This window comes from Dipteris shenzhenensis, chromosome 21 (assembly GCF_047967505.1).
Source record: "Dipteris shenzhenensis isolate YYH24624 ecotype China chromosome 21, Dip_SZ_1.0, whole genome shotgun sequence".
NCBI lineage: Eukaryota > Viridiplantae > Streptophyta > Polypodiopsida > Gleicheniales > Dipteridaceae > Dipteris > Dipteris shenzhenensis.
The window spans coordinates 51886613-51895493 of record NC_141616.1 but is presented as its reverse complement, the minus strand read 5'-3'; positions in this window follow the sequence as shown (position 1 = coordinate 51895493).

Below are 8881 nucleotides of genomic sequence, written 5' to 3'. Positions count from 1 at the left end.
AGCATACTAGAGCTATGTCTCCAAATTTTCCCAAAGTGTTGCAATTTATAAATACACTCAAAATACTCTAGAGAATATCCTTTTTTTTTTTTGAGTACAAGTGTGCCTAAGAAAGAGATTTACAGAGTAGGTAATAGGACCAACAAACCAACATGAGTACATTTCCAATATCATCTATCAAATTCCAAATACACGTGAGTTTTGTGCCCTATCTAAAGACCTTTTTGATTCGTGCTTAAGAAATCGATTTCGAGTGTTGGAGCCTAGCCCACAACAGCTCAAATTGCTTTCTTGAGCATATTTCACTACCAACTTTCCAAACACATGTGCATTTTGTGCTCCTGACCAAAGACATTTCTAATTTCTGCTTAAGAAAGGGATTTGGAGTGTTGGAGCATGGCCCAATAGCTCAAATCTCTTTCTTGAGCACACTTTATTATCTGGATATATTCAAAATAGTGGGGGAGGTGGGGGGACTTCATCCCTAGGCTGCCAACTCCCTTTGGTAAGGAAACCTATCAAAATCTTGAGTATGAGATGAATTTAACAATCTGCCATGGGTAGAAATTATTCAAATTAACATGGTTGTGTTCTATACTAAAAGAGCTTCAAATATGTCTTTACACCTTGAAATTTGGGTAACACATGAAAAAGTTACATTAAGTTGAAAGGAGATGGGTTTTCATATTTTAGTATATTTTTGGCTTTACCCCCCCTCATCCAAAAGACCCCCCCTAGGGCCTCACATATTATGAAAAATATGTACAAATCTTAAAATCTTGCATATTTTTCAAGGCATATACCTTATATTTTGTGGGAGGGGGAACATGAAATTTTCATATTTTTCCCTTGCATATTTGAAATTCTTATAGGAAATCCATGCATATTATATATGGACCTTGTCCCCCCAGACCCTGGATTTTGGATGAGGATAGTAACATATTACATATTGAGTTGGCGCCCCAGGACTTCATCATACCAAGCCTACATGTCAATTTTTATAGCATGGAGAGAGTGTGGTTAACAGATGTGGAGCACACGTGATGGAACGAGAAAGGACCAAAGACAGTGGATTGGAGCAGGAGTGACGGTATGAGACAATAGAGAGCTCGAAAAAGCAGACGACTGAGGTACCGGGAGAGGTATATGCACCCACCTACAAAAAGGGTGAGGCCATGTTGGAATTTATGTCCACATGTGTGCCATAAATAGAAGGACCCCCAAGTATGACCATCGTATAGGCATCATCATCGTGAATCGTGCCCTTCAACAACTCTAGTAATGACATTGGGAGTCCTGCCCACAGGTATACAAGGCTAGAAAGTCTTATTGAATGCCCCCCACACTCTTATTCTTGCTTGCCCTACTATGTTCTCCCTTTCAATCTCCTATCCATACTCTCCTCTTCTCCACGACGTACTCTGCTCCTCCGACGGATACAACACTACCATACTCGATTCTCACATTACAGTAGCAAACATCCTTGGCTGTGCTAGAAATAGCGCAGCACCTGGGAGGTATGCACCCACAACACTGTTTTCAAGGAAATGGAGGTATGCACCCAGGATGCACGCACCCAAGAGGTATGCACCCAGTACTGCACAATCCTGGAATTTCTTAGGCTCAACAATCTAAAATTAAGAATATTTCATTTCAAATCAAAGGGATCTAGGAAGAGTATCCCAAAAAAGGAGGTTGGATTTCATCACTTAGATTGTGTCCAACAAAAATCCTATACTAGGTAGAATCATCACTCTTTCTATCAAAGGCCCTTGCTCCTAAAGGGGACCCCTCAAGGGCCATATTGAGAATTGCATCTATACAAGCTATTTTAGGATCGCAGAGGTTTCCTACAAAATTATAACAAGATGAATGTGGTCACCAACCCACTGGTTTTACAAGGATATATATATATATATATATATGTATGTATGTATGTATGTATATATATATATATATATATATGTATGTATGTATGTATGTATGAATATATATATATATGTATGTATATATATATATATATGTATGTATATATATGTATGTATATATATATATATATATATATATATATATAAAATATATATGTATGTATGTATGTATGTATATATATGTATGTATATGTATATATATATCTCTATATGTATATATATCTATCTATCTATCTATATATATATGGGTATATATATGTATATCTCTATACACACACACACACACACATACACACATATGTATGTATATGTATATATGTGTGTGTGTGTGTGTGTGTGTGTGTGTGTGTACATATACATATACATACATATATATATGTGTGTGTGTATATATGTAATATATGTATATATCTTTATATGACTAGAATACATACAATTGTTTGGGAGTACTAAAAAAGCGCGCTAGGAATTTACTATTTGGGATTTACATAAAACAAGCAGAAACACTTATTTCATTAATTTTGGATTTGTCAATGTACAAATTCATTTTTACATATACTTTTGGACTAGTTTTTGGATAAAGTTTAAGAAAAACCCAATCTTCAAAGCACATATAAAAACATAAAAAAAGCATTTTTAAATATATTTTTAAAGGAGATGAAACTCAAATTATAAAATTTAACGCAGCCTAGATAATTTAGCATTTGTAAACTCTGTTAATATTTAATGGTGTTAATAGACACCTTCAAAAGTTACAAACTCTTTTAATATTTAATGGTGTTAATAGACACCTTCAAAAGTTACAGTATTAAGGAAACTCTCACCATATTTATAAAGGTGTTAACAAACACCAAAGTTACAATAAGCCTGAGATAAGTTACACAAAAAAATAAGATTCAGTAATTGTAAACTCTCTTAATATTTATAATAATGTTTAGGAAACACTTTTAAAAGTTACAAGTGGAAGTAGCAAACTCTCACAATTTTTATAAAGGTGTTTAAAAACACCAAAAGTTACAATAAGCCTCTCATTGGAAGGCAAATCTATTTTCTCTCTCTATCCTAAATTCAACCCATTCAAGAGCTGAGCTCATCTCATCCTCATTGATGTAGTTAAAATTACAGAAGAGAAGTAAGGATTGATTAATTTTCTCCATAACACTTTGTTTATTCCGAATGGCTTGTGCTTCCTGGGGTGAAAATCTTCCATAACGAGCCACACGTGAAGATATCTCACTTTGAAAGTCTGTCAGCTCTCTCCTATATGACTGTAATTTATCTATTTCACTAGTAGCCATCCTTATTTTTCTTTTCTCCTCCTTCTCTAAGTCCTTCTGACAAGCAAAGTCATCATTCTCGTACTGGGTTAATGGAGCTTGATTTTGCTTTCTCTCCTCTCTCTTTCCTTGGTTCTTGGCAATCCATAGTTTGGTGCTGCCAATGGCTTCCTCAATGGAATCTATTACTTCAAAAATATCCATGGAAACGAGAGGAGGAAGGTAACGAGAGCGAGGAAGGTAACTAGAGGAGGTAAGGCAAGATGGAAGGAGTATGCTTGAGGAGAGGAGGTAAGGCTGTGGGCAAGATGGAAGGAGTAAGCTTGAGGAGAGGAATAAGGTAAGAAGAGCAAAGTGGAAGAAGTGTTTGCTGCAGGCAAGATATAGAAGACTAATGACTACTAAGGGGTTTGTAGAACTGCAGACTCATAATGTGAGATGAAAGGAGTAAGCTTGAGGAGAGGAGTAAGATAAGAAGAGCAAAGTGGAAGAAGTGTTTGCTATGGGCGAGATATAGAAGACGAACGACTACTAAGGGATTTATAGACTTGCAAACTCATAATGTGAGATGAAAGATTTAGAATAAAGATTTGGTAGAGGCTGAGATGACTAGATTATCTGAAGTAACAGATGCAAGACCGTAATGCGAGACATATGAGACATGTAAGACAGTGAGCACTTTGAAATCTATAAAATAAAATGATGGGATGCAAGACTGTTATGCGAGACATGTGAGACATGTAAGACAGTGATCAGTACATTGAAATCTATAAAATAAAATAATGGAACACAAGAATGATATAATTATTAGAATCTCATCATGAGATATTTTTTTAATATAATAAGTTAGACTTGCTGATGCAAGATCGTAACTCGACATGTGGGATGATAAATTTTGAGTACATTGAAATCTATAAAATAAAGTGATGGAACACAAGAATGATATAATTATTAGTGTTGAGGATATGGACGTGGAGTCTGTGGAAGATTGGATTGTTGAGAAGATAAGAGATACTAATTATGAGATCTTCTAGTGTGATCTTGGCCTCTATGGCTTGTAATATTTTTGTATTCTCTGCAACAAGTCTGGTAGGGTTGAGCAGATCATATTAGAATTGCATATACAATTTATTTTTTTAGAATTTCTAATACAATAATAATACAAATTGAATAAATATCATAAGTAAATATCCTAATGTATTGTAACATTTAACATAAGTTTAAAAAACACTATCATTAGTCAACACAAACAAGATAAAAATATTCAAGGACTCATGTTTCTTTCTACATGCTTTACAACTGAATAGAGTCTGATGAGTCCTCTTGAGGCTATGATGCTCTAAGAGTACATTGAGTCTCTACTTCTTGTGTGGATGGTGTACATTGAGATTCTACTTCTGGTGCAATCGAGATAGACTCAATCTCTTCCTCCTTTGCAAGATGTGATGTTGTAGATGCACATTGAGTCTTTACTTCTTATGTAGGAAGAATGCATTGAGTCTCTAATTCAAGTGGAGACTGTAATGCTTCTACTTGAGGCTGTGATGCAGAAGGAGACTGAATAGTGTCTTGTTTTTCTTTGGCTCCCTCACGTTCTTCATTGAGTCCATCATGTTGTTTCCCAATGGTAGCAGTTAGGTAGTGAAGAATCTTAGCCATAAAATCTTGTAGCTCGAGCTTTGTATATGCTTCTATTGAGACATGTTCAAAAATTTCATTGGGGAACAACATGAAGTCATAGGCAGTTCTCCACCCACTACTAAACTTGTCTTTCTGCTCCACTGCGAGGCGTGTTTGGAAATTTGGTTGGTCTTGATGCTCCCTGATTTTCATAATTGCAGATACTAACTTGTTTGCAGACCTATCCATTATGACATATGACAAAGTGAATTTGTGTAGTAAATAGTAAGATGCATGTTCATAATGATATGATAAAAGAACACTTACTTGAACACCCCGTGAAAGCCTATAAATGAATTAACAAAGCAACAATGGTTGTCATCAAGATCCCATACTATCAGGCTCCAATGTGAGCTACATCACCAATAAAGAGCAATGAGATTTATCACAATATTAAGTATTAATTGACACAATATTACAAATAAAAGAGTAAAAGAAAGATTGAGATGATACTTCTCATAATATGGCATAAAGACAACTAGCATGCCATCCAAGTATAAAGGTTGTAGCATTGAACAAACATTATCTACCGTCTTCTTGGTATCACTAAGTACAACTGAAAGGAGAGAATCGAGCACACACGCAATTCTATACTGATCTAGGAAAGTGAGATATAACCGTATTGCAACAATAAATAAACAAATGTTAGAAGCAGATTGAATCAAATGATTGAAGTATCAAGCCAAGAGATGTTCATATCAAACCTAAGGATGGCCATCATGACTTTGTCATTAGCCTCTTTCATAGACAAAGAAAAGCTGAGGCCTCTCCCAAGCAGCGTCGTCGGACAAAAAATCATTCAATGAAACTCCCTGGCACTCAACACTCTTTCCAGACTCTAAAATGATTTCATGTATGAAAAAAAAGCCCTTGTTCAAAGTTTTTGCTTTTCTGAGAGTGTGCTTATTGATGACTTTTTGTGCATATGCATACACATTTTCTGGAATGTCACTTGCCATAGAAGGAGTAATTTCATATCCATCATCTTCTACCTTCACCCATTTATGCACCCAAGCCTTCTGTTTAGCCAACAGTAAAGCTGATGCCATCTGCCTCATAATGCTATGTTCAATTTTACATTGGCTAATTGGATTTTTTTTTTTTGCCAACAAATATTCAATTGCACTCTTTATTGCATCACACTTGACCTGTTGGATGATGAAATCTTCCATGCAATGATCTTTATCCTTTTTGCCAAAAAACCATTCTTTGGACATTAATTTCCCTGCAGCAAGACTTGCATATTTGTCTAGCAAGTTTCTTAGAGACCTCCACATCCGAGTTGTCATCTCTTTTTTCTCAATCTTCTTTGCCTTGTCTTTAATCAATGATGGAGCCTCATATGTGACATCTCCCTTCTCACATGCAAGATACACATCTTTGATTTGATGAAAAACTTCATCACTATGGAAAAGTATGCTTGTGTAGTATTGATACCTGTCCCTTACTGTCTTAAAGCTTGTAATCACCTCTGTTCTTTCCTACTTTCCCCTTGGTACAATGGCACTCAAGCATGTGTAGAAGTCAACAAGATTATCCGCTTCCAGTGTAGTTGCAGTTCTTTTGAGAGTGGTCATAGGAGAATGAAAAGTTCTCCATATGGTCCTAGCTTTTAGCGAAATCTCTGAAGTGGAGGTGATCTTTCGTAGTGCATGAATGTCATGATTAAGTCTTTTCGACTTAATCAAATATTTTTTCTCGTTCTTGAAGATACAAATGCATGCAGAATAGTAGTGGAATTGAGGCAACTTGTGAAGGTTTGATAAGTAATTTCTCCTTTGTTGTATGCCTCTCTAGAATGCTCATTACAAGCTCATTACAAGCATAGGCATAGTGCTAACCATCTATTGCCTCAAATGTGCAATGAGCTGAGAAATTTCTCTTGGCATCCTTTATATGTCGTTTTTGATCATTCACTGAAAACTGTCCTTCTTGAAGTGAGGGAACTTGTTTTCCAAGGAACTTAGTGAATTGCATCTCAAAATCTATAGGCTGAGAGAAATTGATAAATTGATTAGAATCTCCTCTGATTGGCCAAAATGCCCTTGGACGGAGTACCAAATTAGAAACAACTGGTCTTTTTTCCATCAATCAAAGCCTAAAAATTCTTTTCAGCATAGACAATATCTAAGGTCCTGCTATTGGTGAAGACGTTTGCTTTGACCACCATTGAAGCATGTATAACTTGAGTCTTCTGGCCCCATATATATCTTGGATCCTCATCTGTCACAGCCTCATTCAAGTGAAGATTTAGGTTCTTCATTGATAACATTTCTGCTTCTAAATCTGACTCCATTTCAAGACCCTCTGCATCCTCTTTGTGTTCTTCCTCTTCTCTTCTTTGCCCTTTCTTTGTATATGAATGACCTCTTTTTCGAGTTATAGGACTTGGAACTGTAGCTCGTGAAGTACTTGCCTTTTGCATTTGACGTCGGGATCTATTTTTAGGGACTCTATGTGAGCCGCTTTAGATCGCCCTACTTCTTCTTCTATTGCCTCAACTTCAAGTATACTTAAGGGCTGCACTTGTTCTAGTATTCCACCAACTTCATGAGTTACACCATCTAAGTGAGTAATACCATGAACAAGAGATGCATGTGCATTTCCTGTCTTATCTAATGCATGTCATGTCTCAATCAATTCAATTTCTATCTGAGATGCATGTGCATGTCCTGTATGATCTGATGCATGTCATGTCTCAGCCAATTCAGTTCCTTTCAGATGTAGATCCCTTGTAAGCATTCATGTGTACAAGACCCTCATCCAATGCTACAATGTGTTCTGTCTCATCCACTCTAGCTCCTCTCTCATTTGTATTACCATGAACCAGGTCTACATGGCGTGTCTCATCACTTCCTTTCTCATGTGTAGATTCTTGCACCTTAGGTCTCTCTAATGAAGTTGAACCTTGTTCAATGACACCCTGAAAGTATTCAAGGATAATCTTTGACTACATTTTTCTTGCTTTCTCAATGGGAAATTCCTCCCACATATGTTGGAGGATCTCCAATGCAGGAACCAATTCAAGAAATCTAGGTGCTTTTGGCGGTGGCATCACAAAGTGCATTGCATCCTTCTTTGAAAGAAGAAACAATCTATTGCTCAATTCTTGACTTTGTGTAAATCATCATTGTACTGCTATCTTTTTCAATTTTTATTCCGAGTAAGGTGTCCCCTTGAATCAAATTGCTCTTTGAGAAAGATACATCTGATGCCCACTCATCTTTCTCCAACTCTCTCTTTGTCATCACTAGAATGAAATTTCCTTTACTCAATACCAAGAACCATGCTTTCTTTGTTGTGTCCACAACGGTCCACTTTGTGAAGTTCTTTGGGGCATAAATTCATCCATTGTATTTCAGTGTCATACCATTGACAAATGTTGTAGCCTTAAGATCCATCCTATATTAAAGCACAACAAAAATTTTAGGTACTTTGACAAACTACAATTAATTTGATAAATCATAAGTACAATGAGTCCCATTGATACACCTCAAGTTTTCATTCTTCCCAATCATATAAGTGTCAATTTCATGCTTTGGGAATAGCCTAAAAGACTTTACAAGGCTTAGATACATGCATAAATGTGAAAAAAAATAAGGATTTACAATGAACTCGTGGATAGTGTAAAATGAAATAAAGTACAATCGAATACAAATTTGAAGTCTGTCAGATATAAAAAATGATCTGTCAACTCCCACAACTGGTATAAATATAATCTACTCTGTCTAGTCCCTTAACTGATTCAATTGTAATCTGTCCTATCCACTGATACAACTTCCAATCATCTTGAAAGTTTTAAAACCTTTATAGTTGCTTAAATGGTAGGGTTGTGGTGAGTGTCAAACCGAATGTGAACGAATGGATTGACCCCGATTAGGAACTAGTCGAGAAATTTTGAGCATGGCTTTGATTGGTTTTTTTGGAGTTCTCTCCTCTAAGGACAAACTAATCTATGCTAATCTAGACTACACCAACCGTTGAAGTAAAGAAAAG